Here is a 20,316-nt window from a genome sequence, read left to right as displayed (position 1 = left end):
TATCATGCAGTGAGATACAAGAGGTACTATTTTGGAACATTTTGACTACACATGGTACACTTATTGGTATCTTACCCCTCTAAAGCATACCATGATGGAGGTTTTATCTTTGCCCTTGTAATTCAGGATTACTTCAGCCGCAATTGTACTTTTTCTGATTTATACAGGGCCCCAGAGATGATTATCTTGATGCCCTTATTAAGAAATCTTGATATCAGAGAACGTAAAGAGGGTCTATACCATCTATACATGCTACAATCCGATGTTTTGCACCATACAGTTTACAGATTTTTGGCAGCCGCAGTAAAGCTGTGCAAATTGGTGGGCAAATAATTGTACCTGGACACTGATATCAGCTTTATACACTAATCAAGTTTAGTTTTTATCTCAAATTTTGCATGTTTTACTGATGAGCTGCCTCGTTCTTGATTATTGGATTCTATTAATTGCAGTTGTCTTTTGCACACCTGCACATGGCATAATGACGAGATGAAGTTTATAACAATACTGTCAATTCTGATGTTTGTAATATATGGAGATTTTATGCTGTGATTTTATACTGAGATTTTAATTAATACGTTCATAACCAATTTATATGCACTCTTCTATGTTTTTTAACCAAATAAAGAGTTTCTTGCCTTGGCCTCAACATCTGAGTCCACTTTGCTTTTCAAAGGGTATGTCATGGTTATGATTATTGTCAGGCCTTTTTTAAGGCTAATCATAGGAAAGAACCCCATTAGACTGAACACATCATGGGGAGATGTTAAATCTAACTTTAAGTATGATGCTGCATATGAAATGTGTAAGACATGCCACAAACCAAATAACAGTTACTAATGATTTTATAATTCTTGTCTATTAACAGACTCAAGGACAAATCAGCAAGATCTAAAATCATGCATAATGCCATTTATTAGTACTCTTTCTGTTACCTGACTCCCTCCTATTCTGACATTTAAAAATTCTCTTTTTCATTTGTTTGCTTTTGTCACAATATTCCTTCTTATCCCCCAACTTGCATATACATTATTATAACATAACAAGTGAGGCCAGATGTACAAAATATTTTTGCACTCAGAAACATTCTGATTCAGAGTTATTGACTGAAACATGCTTTCTCTAATGTGCCAATCCTATTGTAGGAGTTAGCAAACTTTTATTGACTCCAAAAAAGGGATTGCAACTCTATATTGATTCAGTATTTGGAAAGAACATATTGTAGGCATCCATTCTAAATTCTAAATCAGTATAAGATTAACTAATGTTTTGCAACCAAAATCTGGTCACAAACATTGAAAAATGAACAGCTTCTAAACTGGGGTGGTAAGCCATTCCCAAAAGAGAAGGGGTCACCTCAGAATCCCTTCCACTTTGTGAATGCCAAAAAGAAATTTTTTGCAGACAAGGCAGTGAACCAAACTCAGCGTTCAAACTAACTTTAAAAAAAGCTACCCTATTTTGTTAAGGGAAAACAGGATACACTTAAATAAAAAGTTTACTTTATTTAAATGCCATCACAGGAATAAAACACTTTAAGGTCTGCCCACCACCCTTAAAATGGCCACCAATCAGACTGAGTTGCAATTTGTGACCTATCTCCATTATATTATTGAAGTAGGCCACAAACCACTTAAGTTATGTTATGTATCTGTGTTAGTACAACTGTATGACGCTGAGTCTTACCATTTCAAGTTTTTAGATTTTTATTGTCTGAACCCTTAAAATGTGCCTTTTCTGGGATATGTGCCAGACTTTCTTTACCTTTTGAACTGAGCAGTTTCTTTGTCAGACTGTTATCTGACTCTACACTCTTTGCTCTCACAATCAAAGGTAGTCTCCACAATAAGCTGTCAGCTGATTTATGTTTAGATCTTGTATTTTTCCCTCAGAGGCAGACTTTATTTAGGTCATTTTGCTGATTTATGTTTAGACTTTTCTTGACTTACAAATTAAACAGATTTATGTTGGTTCTTTGCTTAACTATATTTTAGTTCTGGTTATTTACTTACTTTTGAAGGTTGACCTTACCTCTCTCAAAATATACATTTTTGATGCATTATTAATGCTGATTCGAATTTGACTATTTTTACCTTCTGTAATGATTCTTAAACTTGAATTAGCCTGTATCATTATGACTTTGAATTTTATACTGTGATTTTTTCTATTTACACAAGGGCCCCCATCCTTTGGCACTCACGCAATACCGATCCTGTGCATCAACCATTTAAATTCATTAGTTGAAAGCACTGACACCACGTTTTCATTGCGGTGTAACAGAAATTGCTATGTGCAGTGATGGGGACTGACTGATACAAGTTCTCAGCTGAATTTGAATTCCGGAATTACATCCATACAATCCAAGAAGTTCGATCGATCTCATTTCACTACCTTCGGAAATTCCCCTGCCTGTACCATAAATGTATCAACTGAGTTCAGAACGTTGGTGTCCATTTATTAAGTCCTGTCATCCGATCCCTGCTGATTGTCTTGTGTAATCTTCTTTAATTTCCTGCCCCTAGAAAATACAGTGACTCGTAATGATGGTTTAAGAGGATTGTTTAGACGTAAGGGAAATTGCTACAATTAAAATGGATTGTATTTGTATCTATTTTAGCACTTGTTCCTTTTAGTAGCTAAATCCAAACTTTATTTGGGCTCAATGTTGCACAATTGGTTACTGCCCATATAAAACAAGGAACAATTGCTAAAAGTGGTAGAAACTTAGGCACATAAATACAGCTCAGGTGTTACTCATTAATTTCAAGATTTTAATCATCTGCAGGAATACACTGAGTATCCGGCGCTAATGTTATTTGCATCACATTAATTTCGCACCTGCTATAAGGTTGCTAACTGATCCTCTATTATGGCATACGTGCCATAAAAAAGTCACACGTTATCTCTGTAGGAGACTTGTTCAAATAGAAAATGTCTCTCTGCAAAACATTCTCTGTATAAGCCAGTCGGATGTCGGCAGCAATTATTCAAAATTGCATAATACAAAATGTTGAAAAATTTGATACATTTCCTGGAATATGAAATTCTGGAATTTCGCAATTTTTTTAGGTGAAATTTAAATTTCAGACATTCATTCTATTTATCAGATGTGTCAACGAACTGTGTTAATTTGGATTAATAATGCTAAACTCTTTGGATAAAATGGTACTAGTCAGAAATTATATTTGAGGAAAAGTGAGGAAAAAAATTGTGGGTGTGTAAAAAGTTTTCTTTCTAAAAGGCAAACTATTCCCCTTTGACATAGATGAGAAAAAATTATAACTTTCTTGAACATTCACTTAGATAGTTGTATATTCCCTACTAGACATTAGAGAATTCAATCAGCTTTTAGACATTTCGATTTTCTGGAACACAAACAGGAACAGTGCAATAAGTTTGAGAGCTGTGTTCAAAAGAGCACAGATGCAGTTTGTCACGCCGTTTGTAATAATTTGGCACACCACACGAACATTGGCTATAGAAGTGGAGGTCGTAAGCAATAATAACCTTACAAAAACTAATAAATAAACATGAGTAAAAAGTTTCAGAATACACAGTGTTGTAGTCTAAATCCACAGGTTTGGGGGTGTTAGACCTTACAGCCTTAGGGTGGTCACCCCTAACTTTTTGCCTGCCTCCCTTCACTTTTTGGACACTGTTTTTGCTGGTTTTTAGACTATGTGCATTTTACCACTGCTAACCAGTGCTAAAGTGCATATGCTCTCTCCCTTTAAACATGGTAACCTTGGATCATACCCAATTGGACTATTTAATTTACTTATAAGTCCCTAGTAGAGTGCACTATATACCAGGGTCTGTAGATTAAATGCTACTAGTGGACGTGCAGCACTGATTGTGCCACCCACTTAAGTAGCCCCTTAACCTTGTCTCAGGCCTGCCCTTGCAAGGTCTGTGTGTGCAGTTCACTGCCAATTCGACTTTGCATTTAAAAGTACTTGCCAAGCCAAAAACTCCCCTTTTTCTACATATAGGTCACCCCTAAGGTGTGCCCTAGGTAACCCCTACAGCAGAGTGCTGTGTAGGTAAAGGGCAGGACATGTACCTGTGTAGTGTACATGTCCTCATGTACTGGTAGTGTAAAACCCCTAAATTCGTTCTGACACTACTGTGAGGCCTGCTCCCTTCATAGGCTAACATTGGGGCTGCCCTCCTACATTGTTTGAGTGGTAGCTGCTGATCTGAAAGGAGTAGGAAGGTCAAATTTAGTATGGCCAGAATGGTAATAGAAAATCCTGCTGACTGGTGAAGTTGGATTTAATATTACTATTTATAAATGTCTCTTTTAGAAAGTGAGCATTTTTCTGCCCTTAAATCTTTCTGTGCTTTACAATCCACGTCTGGCTGGGTTTAGTTGACAGCTCCTTGTGCATTCACTCAGACACACCCCAAACACAGGATACTCAGCCTCACTTGTATATATTTGCATTTTGAATGGGTCTTCCTGTGCTGGGAGGCTGGAGGGCCTGACACTTACATGACAATGGACAGTAGCATGCCCTCACACAAAGGACTGCCACACCCCCTACTGGGACCCTGGCAGACAGGATTGAACTGAAAGGGGAACTCATGCACTTCTGAGTCACTCTTTGTAGTCTCCCCCACTTCAGAGGCACTTTTGGGTATAAAAACAGGGCCCCTGCCTTACCAAGACAGACACTTCCTGGAGAAGAAACCTGAGCCAGAACCTGCAACCTGACAAGAAGAACTACCTGGCTGCCTAAAGGACTCACCAAACTGCTTTCTGAAGAGGAATGCTGCCTTGCTGTTGCCGTGCTGTCTTGCTGCTCTCTTGCTTTGCTGCAGAAGTGCTCCCCAAGGGTTTGGATAGAGCTTGCCTCCTGTTCCCTAAAGTCTCAGGACCAAAAAGACTTCTCTCCGGCAGCTGAAATCCCCGTGCGGTGAAAATGCAATGCACCGCCTGCCAAGAATGACGCACAGCCTGCTCGCAGTGAAAATTTCACCGCACCCCGAGTCAGGAACGACGCAGCCTGACTTCGCAACAGAAGATCAACGCAGCGGTCGCGGCGCGACCGGAACTTCAACGCACAGCCCTACTAGATCAACACAAGCCGACTTAGAACGACGCCACCCGACGGATTTGACGCAGGACCTGCCGTGCGGAAGAAAATTCCACGTATCGCCTACCGGAATCGACGCAGCCGATGGGACTTCGCTCCGCGAGCCCAGGATTCCATGCATCATCCCATGGGCATCTGAAAACTCCGCAACCCCAAGAGGATCCAAGTCCACGCGCCGGAAATCAATGCAAGGTCTTCCCCTGCGTGGAAAATAATGACGCAAGTCCGTGTGCGAAGGGGTGAAACCGACGCACACTCACCATTTTCCACACCTCCTCTGCGGTCCCTTGCGAGGATTTTTCAACGCAAAACAGGTACTTTGCCCTGCAAGAGACACTTGTTGTTTCTAGGAGAACTTAAGACACTTTTTATTGCTTTTACAGTAATCTTTGAACTCTAAAGACGCTTGATATCACTTTCAGTAATATCCCTACATTTGCTTATTTCAACTTTAATCGTTTTGACCGCCATTTATTCAGATAAGTATTATATATTTTTCTAAACACTGTGTGGTGTATTTTTGTGGTGCTATATTTGGTTATTGTATGATTTATTGCACAAATAGTTTACACATTGCCTTCTAAGTTAAGCCTGACTGCTCAGTGCCAAAATACCAGAGGGTGGGCACAGGATCATTTGGATTGTGTGTGACTTACCATGACTAGAGTAAGGGTCCTTGCTTGGACAGGGTGTAACCTGCCAACCAAATACCCCATTTCTAACAGTGGGGATTAATTCTACACTGGATACGAAGTCGCATGATAGCTAGGCCAGGCGTGGCTGTAGAAGGAAAATGGAGTATATGCAGTGGCAAGCTAGAGTAATTTAACAATCTTTTGGTACTATTATATCTAATAATTTCTCCTAAATCCAAAGGAACCGTTTGGGCAATGCAGGCATTCTTCCTCAATTTTTATGCTATCTCTGTACACCACATTGCTGAGAGAAACCTGCACTACAAAGCAATTATCGTTAACATGAAATCGCTAGTGTAATGTCTGGCATTATATTTGAAATGATACATTATTTATATGTTCTCTGACTTTTGTGCCTGCAGGACATTATTTCTATCAAACAAAGGAATTATGGGCTCACGTAACATCCAACTGAGACGTTTTTAATTAATGAATATACCACTCCATTTACAAATACTTGCCACAGGAACAGCAGGAAATGAGAAAACCTGCTCTGAAGATATGGGACATTGTGAGAAAAGACACCTGCTTCTGACAGCTATGGCTGACAGTTCTGTATTTTGGGACCTGCAACTGAAAATTAAAAGTTTACTTTTCAGTTCTGAGTTCAAGTGTATGTATCGACTGAGCGCATTCTTCTCTTGTTTGATACACTCGCCTGCACCTGTCTGGCTGACAGCTTATTTACATAAAATGCATCATGTCCTGTTGCTTCCCCAGCTGTCACGACTGTGGCTATATTATCTTCATTTTGCTAGAGCAGATGGTATTGCATCTTTCAAAATTACTTATGTTTAGTAGGTTTTTTGCTTTAAAGTGAAGGACTGCAAATCTGTCCTAAAGTGACTATTTTCTTATGCTGTTTTTCAATTTAATTGTCTTCAAAGAACAATGGGTTGGATCAAATTTCATGCTTCAAGTGCAATACCAACTCATGAATGCACACTGTCATTCAACATGCTTTATGGGCCATATGTACGAACAATTTTTCCCCATAGACACAAAATGGGGAAAAACCTTTGCTACATCTGGCCCTATGTTCTTAATAGTCATAGTGTCGTAAAGTTGTATCACACTATAATATTTCATCATTTACAGATCTACTTTACCTCTGATTGATCCTGCATGCTGGGAGGTGTATATTTTTCATCACATTGCGTTTTTTCTAATCAGATTTACGTTTAAATATTACGGTTCTGCACACACAGATCAACAGAGAGAAAAAGAGTGCTGGTGCAAAGTTATCAAAAGTGACAGAAATTGGCACAAAGTGTTAATTTGTTATTTACTCTCCAGCACAAAACTTTAATTTGTACAGGGATGTTGCCTTAAAGTATTGCATTGCAGTGCTACTCACTACATTGCTGTTAGACAGCATCGCCTGAGGGATTCCCAGGCTACCACTCATGGTTTTTGACGAAAAGTTCTTCCAACTTACATTTGAAGATGGGGTTTTGCCACAGAAAATGCCTCCTTGAGGCAAGTGCAAAGTAGGAGAGAAGTTTTCTTTCAATAATCTTTTCCCAATTTACATGTGGTCCATACAAACTAGGTAAAGGTTTCAAGTATGTTGAGATAAAGTACGTTGTTCTGGAAAGATATCCTTTTAGTAAAAAAAATATATTAGTGATCACATACAAACATTTGCAATATGGTGTAAATGTTTGTGCACGTTTTAAGGCATTCAAATTGTGTACCAGTGCTTGGTAAGAGCTCAGCAGATCTATATTTTAGCACATATAATGATATTCTGATCTCTGGGGCAATGCAGACAAGAACTTTGGTAGCCACACTATGTTGCCTGACACATCAAGGAATCTAGGGCCAGATGTAGCAAATCGGCAATTTGCGACTTGCAAATTGCGAGTCCCTGCGACTCGCAATTTGCAAGTCGCAAATTGCTATGCAGTACGGTGTCTCAGACACCGACTGCGACTCGCTATGGGGTCGCAATGACCCACCTCATGAATATTCATGAGGTGGGTCGCAAATTGCGGCCCCATAGCGAGTATAGGCACTCGCTAACATGGAGGCCTGCTGACGTCAGCAGACCTCCATGTTCGTGACCTGCTTTTAAATAAAGCAGTTTTTTTTTTTAAGTGTAGCCCGTTTTCCTTACAGGAAAACGAGCTGCACTTAAAAAAAAACCGAAACCTTTTGTTTCGGTATTTTTTCAGGGCAGGGAGTGGTCCCTTGGACCACTCCCTGCCATGAAAAAATATTTTTGGGTCCAGTCACAAACTGGAAGGGGTCCCATGGGGACCCCTTCCAATTTGCGAGTGGGTTACCATCCACTTGAAGTGGATGGTAACTGCGATGCCATTGGTATTGCATCCCACTGCGACTCGCAAATAGGAAGGGAACACCCCTTCCTATTTGCGAGTCGGAAATGCATATTGCGAGTCGGTAACGACTTGCAATATGCATTTCTGCATGACAAACCCACGTTTGCGACTCGCAAACGGCGATTTTCGCCGTTTGCGAGTCGCAAATGGTTTGCTACATCTGGCCCCTAATCCCTTGTTTCTTCTTTGAAACGTATATTGTGGAAGAAAATTGTTTTCACTGCACTGTTTGTAATGCGAACTCTGAAAATAAAGCTCATTCAATTGGCTTTTTTAGCTGTATTGCTAAACTCGCTCTGCAATATAGATCCTTTTCTTTATACTTATCGAGAAGGAACGAGTGTAATTTATCATCTACTTCAGTTTTTCGTCTATATAGTTGTTTGTAACATAGTCGTGGTTGAATACAAACAATAGGTAACATATACGAAATGGAGATGCAATGCAATTTAATTTACATATTCTTTCCGATTTAGGATTCCGGACACTTTCTTTATCAGGTTGATAGTATAGAAAGCCTTGAAAGAATACTCCAATGAATATTCGCGCATGAAAATGTTATTATGAAATTGTGATATAAGTTGTAACATAACCACTTTGTGAGGCCCTGGAATACATCCTGTTTTTAAGATGTGGAACGAAAACGAAATATTTTCGTTGAGAATTACATTTTAATTCCCCATACCTTAAGAAAACGAACATATAATTAATCTTTCTAACCAGAACAAAGGGACACCTGACTTTGTAGTACACAAATTTATTAAGTACATTTAGCATCATTCGGGTCTCTTGGGGGTTGTCAAACTGGTGTGTCTTTTTCTGAAGTATGGACTAAAAGAACTGTTCGCATACACTTAAGTGTTCCAATATGGACACAATTGTTTGAGTGCACAGGACTCTGCAAGTCTATAAAAAGCTAACACTTATTAGATTGACTTGGCGCTTAGTCCAAAGAAAATTCTTTACCCATTATCACGATTCTGTTTTTTAAAGGACCATTAGTCCTTATATAGTAAAGTATTCTGGAATCAAATATCCGGTGAATCCGACCTCCTTTTGGAATGTACTAAACACTCTCTGACTCGTAAAAAGAGATTTTATCGCCCATTTCTGAATCTCAATTCCCTCCTTATGGTGAGTCTTAATGGAAAGTGTCAATGGTTTGTGATCTCAATTCTAGTGACATACCATTGAAAATGTACAATGTCTCAAGAATGGTTGGTACTTGTTATAAATGGGGTCTGTCCAAGTAAAGACTACAATCCTAGTCAGGGTAAGTATGATACAGAACCTAAACGAAGCTGTTCTCACCATTTGGTAGCCTGGCACAGAGCAATCAGGCAATGACTAACGTTTTGGTTCGACACTTAATTACAGTAACAAAGTGAAAGACACCACAAAAGACTCCACACTCGTTTAGAAAAATAGAGACTATTTAACTCAGTAAAACAAGACCAAAAGGACAAACATACAATAAGTAGAAGTCTATAAATGATTTTTTAAAGAGTATATGCGAACACAGTGCTTAGAAGTCACTAGCAGTCAAGAGGTTACTTGAGGTCGCGAGGGACCAATGCCAATCTAAAGTTCACTCTGACTGCGATGGAGGGTAGGCCACCTAAAGAACCCACGCAGGGTCCACTAAAACATTAACTTAGAAGGAGCAAGCCTCGGCGATGAGGAGCAAATGTAAAGGAAATTTGCCGATATTTTCCACACAGTCGGCTCATTGAGCTGTCGTCGAACCTTGCAGTCGGGTCCCACATCGGCACCGAACTCCCTTGAGATGATTGTTGAGCCATGCAGGCTGTGGATCTACTGTCATCAAGTAGCCTCTGCGTCTGCATCAGAGGAGCGGTGCACCAATTTGTTATACACTGTTGAGTCATTTTTTGCAGAAAACAGCAGTAGGACCCACATCTGAGGCTCAGGACTGGAGGGGGCACTTCAAGCATGGTTAGGACTCATGGATGGCAGAGTCTAGCAGGAGAGTTGCAGGCAGTCTTTGAGGTCCCTGAGACTACAGGAAAAAAGGAGGCATGCCAACAAGCCCTTGTAGCATATTGGGTTCAAGAATGTAGACAACAGGTCCAGTCCTTCTTACTACAAGAACCACCAGGCAGCAAACCAACACAGCAAAGCAAGTAGCAAAATAGCAGTCTCTCCTACAGTACAGCACACAGCTATCAGAAGGCCAAGACAGCAATGCAGTTAGCAGAGTAGCAGTCCCTCCTGGCAGCACAGCAGTCCTTCTGCCTGGTACAATGTCCTTGGTTCCAGTAGAGATTTGACTTGGTGGTGTTTGCGGTCCAGTACTTATTTCCAAATGTGCCTTTGAAGTGGGGGAGACTTCAAAGAGGCCTTCTAAGATCACAAGCTCCCTGCTCTTCCTTTTTCTGGCCCCCGGGACTCTATGGGGGGGTTGCAGCCCTTTGTGTGAAGAGAGGCACAGCCCAATTCAGGTGTAAGTGTCAGGTCCTCCCTCCCATCTATCCCAGGAAGAATCATCAGCCTGGTGATGGTCCATCAGGATGCAAATGCCACACTCAAGCTCCCCTTGTGTGTGACTGTCTAGAGAGAATGCACAGATCCCAGCTGTCATCCACCCCAGACATGTATTTAGAGACAGGCAGAGGCACATAATGGTTACAGTAAGTAAATGCCAATTTTCTAAAAGTGCCATTTTAATACTTCACCATAAATTGTGATTTTAAATTGTGAGTCCTGAGACCAAACTCCAATTTTCTATCCTTTTACCACTTGGAAGTTACACTTAAAGGTTGCTTTAAGGTAACCCCAATGTTAACCTAATGAAGGGATAGGCCTTGCAGTAGTGAAAAATGAATGTAATAGTTTTTCACTACCTGGACATGTTAAACTTACAATTACATAGACAACTTTTTAAGTACACTGCACCCCGCCCTTGGGGATAACAAAGGCCCACCTTAGGAGTGACTTGTATGTAACAAAAAGGAAGGTTTGGGCCTGGCAAGTGGGTGCACTTGCCAGGTCAAAATAGTATTTTAAACTGCACACACAGGCTCTGCTGTGGCAGGCCTGAATCATGTTGGAAGGTTGATCTGGTAGGTAGCACAATCAGTGCTGCAGGCCCACTAGTAGCATGTAATTTACAGGCCCTGTGCACATGCAGTGAACTTTACTAGGGACTTACATGTAAAATAATTGTGGCAATTGTAAATAAGTCAAATTTACTATGTTTAGAGTACTGAGCACCTGAACTTACTGGTCAGCAGTGGTAACGTGCAGCATCCTCAAGCCAGCAAGAAAGGAAATTTGAAAAACAGGAGTTCAGAAGGCAAAAAAAATAAAACAGGGTGAAACATACTAGGGATGCCAGGTCTAAGAGTACTTGATTAGAAAAGAGGAAGCTGTCTAAGTGGAACAGCAGCCCATTTGGGAATCATGTTGGATGGTCACATGGAAAGCAGCAGTCAGTATTTCAAACTACCAGTACCCTCTTCCATGGGGTGTTCCCAAATGGGAAAAATAGCACCTCTCTTTACTGTAACCAGGGCTGTATCATGATAACCTTTTCTGATTCAGAGTCTGTTTTTCTCTCTGCAGGGTGTTAAGTAAGTTCATTAAACCATGCATTTCTTTGAGTTAGTTTTTATTTTCAGATAATACAGCTCAGGAACTGTTAGACCTGACAGCCTTAGGGTAGTCACCCCTAACTTTTTGCCTGCCTCCCTCCTCTTTTTGGATACTGTTTTTGCTGGTTTTTAGACTCTGCGCACTTTACCACTGCTAACCAGTGATAAAGTGTATATGCTCTCTCTCTGTAAACATGGTAACTTTGGATCATACCTGATTGAACTATTTAATCTACTTATAAGTCCCCAGTCATGTGCACTCCAGGTGCCTAGGGCATAGAGATTAAATGCTACTAGTGGACCTGCAGCACGGATTGTGCCACCCACTTAAGTAGCCCCTTTTCCTTGTCTCAGGCCTACCATTGCTAGGCCTGTGTGTGCAGTTTCACTGCCACCTCGACTTGGCATTTAAAAGTACTTGCCAAGCCTAGAACTCCCCTTTTTCTGCATATAAGTCACCCTTAATGTGTGCCCTGGGTATCCCCTAGAGCAGGGTGCTGTGTAGGTAAAAGACAGGACATGTTCCTGTGTAGTTATATGTCCTGGTAGTGTAAAACTCCTAAATTCGTTTTTGCACTACTGGGAGGCCTGCTCCCTTCATAGGCTAACATTGGGGCTGCCCTCATACACTGTTGAAGTGGCAGCTGCTGATCTGAAAGGAGCAGGGAGGTCATATTTAGTATGGCCAGAATGGTAATACAAAATCCTACTGACTGGTGAAGTCGGATTTAATATTACTATTCTAGAAATGCCACTTTTAGAAAGTGAGCATTTCTTTGCACTTAAATCCTTCTGTGCCTTACAATCCACGTCTGGCTAGGTTTAGTTGACAGCTCCTTGTGCATTCACTCAGACACACCCCAAACACAGGGTACTCAGCCTCACTTGCATACATCTGCATTTTGAATGGGTCTTCCTGGGCTGGGAGGGTGGAGGGCCTGCCCTCACACAAAGGACTGCCACACCCCCTACTGGGACCCTGGCAGACAGGATTGAACTGAAAGGGGACCTGGTGCACTTCTTAGCCACTCTTTGAAGTCTCCCCCACTTCAAAGGCACATTTGGGTATAAAACAGGGCCTCTGCCCTACCTCATCAGACACTTGCTGGAGAAGAAACCGGAACCAGAAACTACATCCTGCCAAGAAGAACTGCCTGGCTGCTCAAAGGACTCACCTGTCTGCTTTCTACAAAGGACTGCTGTCTTGCTGTTGCCCTGCTGCCTTGCTGAACTCTTGTCTGGCTGTGAAAGTGCTCTCCAAGGGCTTGGATAGAGCTTGCCTCCTGTTCCTTGAAGTCTCAGGACCAAAAAGACTTCTTCCTTTCACTTGGACGCTCCGTGCGCCGAAAATTTCGACGCACAGCTTGTTTCGCGGCGAGAAAAACGCCGCACACCGACGCTGATCGACGCAACGCCCTCGGGACGATCGAGACTTCGACGCACAACCTCGCAAGGACAAAGCCGCTCGACTTTCCAGGAGAAATCGACGCGACGCCCCCCGTGAGTGCGAAACTTTGACGCACGGCCTCGCAAGGACAACGCCGCCCGACTTCCAAGGAGAAATCGACGCGACGCCTGCCGTGAGACCAAACTTTCGACGCACGGCCTCGCAAGGACAACGCCGCCCGACTTCCAAGGAGAAATCGACGCGACGCCTACCGTGAGATCGAAACTTCGACGCGCAGCCCCGCAGAACGACGCGCAGCCGGAAAACAAGCAGGAGAATCCACGCACAGACCCGGGACATCTGGTAATCCCCGCGATCCACAGAAAGAGACTGTCTGCGCGCCGGAAAACGACGCCCGACTTCCCCGCGTGGAAAAGAACGACGCAAGTCTATGTGTGCTGAGGAGAAATCGACGCACCCACCCCTTTTTCCACGCATCTCTTCTCCTGTGGCCCTCTGAGGAGATTTTCCACCAGAAACCAGGTACTTTGTGCTTGAAAGACACTGTATTGCATTCTAAAGACTTAAGACACTTTATATCACTTCCCTGTGATATTTCTACAATTTTCCATTGCAACTTTATTCTTTTTGACCTACAATTATCCTGATAAATATTATATATTTTTCTAAACACTGTGTGGTGTATTTTTGTGGTGCTATATGGTGGTATTGTATGATTTATTGCACAAATACTTTACACATTGCCTTCTAAGTTAAGCCTGACTGCTCGTGCCAAGCTACCAGAGGGTGGGCACAGGATAATCTTGGATAGTGTGTGACTTACCCTGACTAGAGTGAGGGCTTTTGCTTGGACAGGGGGTAACCTGACTGCCAACCAAAAACCCCATTTCTAACATTGGTGATCAGCGGTGAGGATAGGACTTGTATTTGTGCAGTGACATACAGTAGCTAAGTATTTCACTACCTACCCACAGTTGAAGGTCAACTTGGTTTTTATCTCTTTTTGAAAATCCGTTTTTTTCCTGACAATTTTCAAAAACTAAATCCTCACTCAACATGTCTCTGACTGGGTCTCAGACAGGGGACTTTGACCTAGTCCAGTTGGATACATACACGGTCAAACAACTAAGAGGATTCTGCAGGGCATTAAGGGTACCCACCCAAGGGGCCTCCAGAAAGGAGGACTTTCAAGTGGCGCTGAGGGCCTGGGCAGAAGCCCATTTAGAGGATGATGAGGAAGAGGAGCCAGAAAATGGCCCCTCAGAAGGATTTCCACTATCTATGGATGGTGTTACCACTGCAATTGTGCACCCTTCCAGACCAGGGAGCAGTGTCTCCATGCAAAGCCTGACCGCAGAGGAAAGGAGAGAGGAAAGGGAGTTCCAATTGCAAATGGCAAAACTGAAAATTGAGGCACAACCGGAGGAGAGGAGGGCAGAAAGAGAAGCCAAACAAGCTGAGGCTGAAAGAGCAGCCAAACAGATTGAAGCTGAAAGAACAGCCAAACAGATTCAAGCAGAAGCTGAAAGGGCAGCCAAACAAGCAGAAGCTGAAAGAGCAGCCAAACAAGTGGAAGCTGAAAGAGCGTTGGCTGAAAAGAAACTATTGTTGGCTCATGAACTGAGTCTCAAGGAGCTGGAGATCAAGGCAAGACAGTCTGAATCCAGCAATAATGGTGGCAGCATACAGACAGGACCTGCTGGAGAAAAGAAGGTTCGTATACCCAAAAATGTGGTGCCCAGTTTTGTGGTGGGAGATGACATAGATAAATGGTTAGCTGCTTATGAAGTTGCACTAAGGGCTCATGAGGTTCCTGAAGGGCAATGGGGGGTAGCTATGTGGGGTTATGTGCCGCCATTGGGGAGGGACACACTTCTCACATTGGATCCACCGGATCAAAACACATACCCACTCCAGAAAGCCACTTTACTTGCCAAGTTTGGGCTGACCCCTGAGGGATTCCGTCAGAGGTTCAGGGACAGCACCAAACAAACCACACAAACATGGGTAGATTTCTTTGATTTCTCTAGTAAGGCACTGAATGGATGGGTGCGGGGCAACAAAGTAGCAGATTATAAAGGTTTATATGACTTGATCCTGAGAGAGCATATGCTTAATGTTACTTATACCGATTTGCGCCAGCACCTAGTGGATAGTAAGCTGACTGATCCCAGGAAGCTTGCTGAGGAGGCGGACCTCTGGGTTAGCACCAGAGTGTCCAAAAAGGTACCTGGGGGGGACTCCCACAAAGGTGGTCAGGGTTCCCAACAGAAGAAAGAGGGGGGAGATAAACTTACAGATAAGGAAATCTCTAAAGGCCCCCAAAAGAATTCCCAGGGAGGGGGTGGCAACCCTTCCTTTTCCAAATTTGGGAAGAAGCCAGGGACATTTGACAGGTCAGGAAAATCTAGCCCCAAATGCATGGAGTGTTACCAATATGGTCACTACAAAGGCGATCCACAGTGCCCCAAGAGGGCACCGTCCACTACCGGACAGGCACCTGGGTTGACTAGTGTAGCACTCGGGGGGGAGATGGACCCAACTAGCTTTGGGGAGCAGGTAGAGATTTCCCTAGTGTCCCTGGGAGAAGGAGAAATGATGTCCAAGGTCCACATGCCTAAAAATACTTCCAAGTACCGGCAGTGGGTCCTCATTGATGGGCAGAAGGTGGAGGCTCTGCGTGACACAGGAGCCAGTATGACTACTATCAAGAGTCAGCTGGTGTCCACAGAGCAGATAATCCCTAATACATTCCACCAGGTCATAGTCGCTGACAATCGCGAGAGTCACCTACCGGTGGCTCGGGTTCCCTTTGAGTGGGGGGGGGTCTCTGGTACTCTGAAAGTAGCTTTGAGTCCTGCCATGCCTGTAGATTGTCTGTTAGGCAATGATCTAGAGCATACTGCTTGGAAAGAAGTAGAGCTCAGATCTCACCTGGAGATGTTAGGGTTACCTGAGTGGGTCTGCATGACCACCCGGTCCATGGCTGACCGAGAGGGAAGTCAAGGGCATCTGGAGCCTGGAACGATGGCCCAGGGAGCTGCCAAGAGGAGGGACAAGGGGCGCGGGAAACCGGCCCCAGAAGTTCCCACAGTGGCTGACGGGGCTCCTGAGGAGGAGACTCCCGAGCCAACTGGGGAAGACATTGCCACCCTAGGTGACTTACCGGAGCTTGCTGGCTGGCAAGTTGAGGGTGGACCCACCAGGGAGGAATTCTGCAAGGCGCAGAAAGAGTGTCCCACTCTAGAAGGGTTGAGGAAACAAGCCTTAAACCAGGCAGCAGGTGACGCCTCTGGCAATCACCACCTATATTGGGAGAATGATCTCCTCTACAGTGAGCCTAGGGTTCCGGTCTTTGGGGCAGCACGTGTGCTGGTGGTCCCCCAATGTTACCGAGCCTTCCTACTGGGTCTGGCTCACGACATTCCCCTGGCAGGACATTTGGGACAAGACAAGACCTTCAACAGGCTTGTCACCCACTTTCACTGGCCCAAAATGAGGACACACTCAGACAAATTCTGCAGGGCTTGTCCTACCTGCCAGGCTAGTGGTAAAGCAGGAAAGAGGGTTAAAACCCCCCTGATTCCACTTCCTGTCGTTGGCACCCCCTTTGAAAGGGTGGGCGTCGACATTGTTGGCCCCTTGGACCCCAAAACTGCCTTAGGCAACAGGTTTATCCTGGTTTTGGTGGACCATGCCACCCGGTACCCAGAGGCAATCCCTCTGAGGACCGTAACTGCACCGGTGGTAGCCAGAACCCTGATGGGGATATTTACCCGTGTGGGATTCCCCAAGGAGATAGTGTCTGACAGAGGCACTAACTTCATGTCCGCGTACATGAAGCATCTGTGGGATGCGTGTGGTGTAACCTACAAGTTCACCACACCCTATCACCCCCAGTCTAATGGGCTTGTGGAGAGATTCAACAAGACCCTGAAAGGCATGATTGGTGGCCTCCCTGAGGCCATGAGGCGTAAATGGGACGTCCTCTTACCATGCCTTCTCTTTGCTTACAGAGAGGTCCCCCAGAGGGGGGTAGGGTTCAGTCCCTTTGAGCTTCTCTATGGGTACCCCGTCAGGGGACCCTTAAGCATTGTCAAGGAGGGATTGGAGAACGCTCCAAAGACACCCCCTCAGGACGTGGTCAGCTACATGTTGGCCCTCCGCAATCAGATGACCCGCTTCTGGAAAGAGGCCCAAAGTAACCTGGAGGCCAGTCAAGAGGTGATGAAACAATGGTATGACCAGAAGGCCACTCTGGTAGAGTTTCAACCTGGAGACAAAGTGTGGGTAATGGAGCCAGTAGAGCCCAGAGCTCTCCAGGACCGCTGGTCTGGCCCATTTGAAATAAAGGAGCGGAAAGGGGAGGCCACTTACCTAGTGGACCTCCAAACCCCTAGGAACCCCCTAAGGGTGCTCCACGTGAACCGACTAAAAGCTCATTTTGAGAGGTCGGAGATCAACATGCTTCTGGTCACAGATGAAGGAATGGAAGAGGAGAGTGAACCTCTCCCTGACCTCCTCTCTGCCCAAGAAGGTGATGGGTCCGTAAGCGGGGTCATTCTGTCTGACTCCCTGACTCTAAACCAGAAAGGAGACTGCTATGAGCTGTTGGAGCAGTTCTCCCCCCTCTTCTCCCTTACTCCTGGACTGACCCACCTCTGTGTTCATGATATTGACACCGGTGACAGTCTCCCTGTGAAGAACAAAATTTACAGGTTGTCAGATAAGGTGAAGGCCAGCATCAAGGAGGAGGTCTCCAAGATGTTGACGCTAGGGGTTATTGAGAAGTCCAGTAGTCCCTGGGCCAGCCCAGTGGTGTTGGTCCCCAAGGCTACTGCCCCAGGCGCGAAGCCAGAACTCCGGTTCTGCGTGGACTACCGGGGTCTCAACTCAGTCACACGGACTGATGCTCACCCCATCCCCCGAGCTGATGAGCTCGTGGACAGGCTAGGCGCTGCCAAGTTCCTGAGTACGTTTGATCTTACTTCAGGGTACTGGCAGATCGCCCTGACTGAGGGGGCTAAGGAAAGGTCCGCCTTTTCCACCCCTGACGGCCATTACCAGTTCCGGGTGATGCCGTTTGGATTGAAAAATGCCCCCGCTACCTTCCAACGGTTGGTTAACGGGGTCCTGGCTGGCAAAGATGCCTTCTGAGCAGCCTACCTGGATGACATAGCTGTCTACAGTTCCAGCTGGGAGGAACACCTGCTCCACCTCAAGGAGGTGCTTCAGGCCCTGCAACAGGCAGGCCTGACCATCAAGGCTAGTAAGTGCCAGATTGGGCAGGGTTCCGTGGTGTACTTGGGACACCTAGTAGGTGGTGGCAAGGTGCAGCCACTCCAGGCCAAGATCGAAACTATCAAGGCCTGGCAACCACCTCGAACCCAGACTGAGGTGAGAGCCTTTTTAGGCCTCACCGGATACTACCGCAGGTTTGTCAAGGGCTATGGTACCATTGTGTCCCCCTTGACAGAACTCACGTCCAAGAAGCAACCTAGGTTGGTGAATTGGACAGAGGCTTGTCAGAAAGCCTTTGACGCCCTGAAGGAAGCCATGTGCACGGCCCCCGTGCTCAAGGCCCCTGACTACTCCCAGGAATTTATCGTGCAGACAGACGCTTCAGAGCATGGCATAGGGGCAGTCCTAGCACAGCTAAATGAGGAGGGCCAAGATCAACCGGTAGTCTTTATTAGCAGAAGGCTATTACCACGGGAACAGAGGTGGAGTGCTATTGAAAGAGAAGCTTTTGCTGTGGTCTGGGCACTGAAGAAGCTGAGGCCCTACCTGTTTGGGACTCACTTCCTAGTTCAGACAGACCACAGGCCCCTCAGATGGCTCATGCAGATGAGGGGTGAGAATCCAAAACTTCTGAGGTGGTCCATTTCCCTACAGGGGATGGACTTTACGGTGGAACATCGCCCAGGGGTTGACCACGCCAATGCTGATGGTCTCTCCAGGTACTTCCGCCTTAGCGATGAGAGCTCCCAGGAGGTCGGGTAGCTCTCCCCACTTTCAGCTGGGGGGGACACATGTTAGACCTGACAGCCTTAGGGTAGTCACCCCTAACTTTTTGCCTGCCTCCCTCCTCTTTTTGGATACTGTTTTTGCTGGTTTTTAGACTCTGCGCACTTTACCACTGCTAACCAGTGATAAAGTGTATATGCTCTCTCTCTGTAAACATGGTAACTTTGGATCATACCTGATTGAACTATTTAATCTACTTATAAGTCCCCAGTCATGTGCACTCCAGGTGCCTAGGGCATAGAGATTAAATGCTACTAGTGGACCTGCAGCACGGATTGTGCCACCCACTTAAGTAGCCCCTTTTCCTTGTCTCAGGCCTACCATTGCTAGGCCTGTGTGTGCAGTTTCACTGCCACCTCGACTTGGCATTTAAAAGTACTTGCCAAGCCTAGAACTCCCCTTTTTCTGCATATAAGTCACCCTTAATGTGTGCCCTGGGTATCCCCTAGAGCAGGGTGCTGTGTAGGTAAAAGACAGGACATGTACCTGTGTAGTTATATGTCCTGGTAGTGTAAAACTCCTAAATTCGTTTTTGCACTACTGGGAGGCCTGCTCCCTTCATAGGCTAACATTGGGGCTGCCCTCATACACTGTTGAAGTGGCAGCTGCTGATCTGAAAGGAGCAGGGAGGTCATATTTAGTATGGCCAGAATGGTAATACAAAATCCTACTGACTGGTGAAGTCGGATTTAATATTACTATTCTAGAAATGCCACTTTTAGAAAGTGAGCATTTCTTTGCACTTAAATCCTTCTGTGCCTTACAATCCACGTCTGGCTAGGTTTAGTTGACAGCTCCTTGTGCATTCACTCAGACACACCCCAAACACAGGGTACTCAGCCTCACTTGCATACATCTGCATTTTGAATGGGTCTTCCTGGGCTGGGAGGGTGGAGGGCCTGCCCTCACACAAAGGACTGCCACACCCCCTACTGGGACCCTGGCAGACAGGATTGAACTGAAAGGGGACCTGGTGCACTTCTTAGCCACTTTTTGAAGTCTCCCCCACTTCAAAGGCACATTTGGGTATAAAACAGGGCCTCTGCCCTACCTCATCAGACACTTGCTGGAGAAGAAACCGGAACCAGAAACTACATCCTGCCAAGAAGAACTGCCTGGCTGCTCAAA

Source organism: Pleurodeles waltl, chromosome 2_1, assembly GCF_031143425.1.
Source record: "Pleurodeles waltl isolate 20211129_DDA chromosome 2_1, aPleWal1.hap1.20221129, whole genome shotgun sequence".
In the NCBI taxonomy this organism is placed as follows: Eukaryota; Metazoa; Chordata; class Amphibia; order Caudata; family Salamandridae; genus Pleurodeles; species Pleurodeles waltl.
This window is presented reverse-complemented; position numbering follows the sequence as displayed.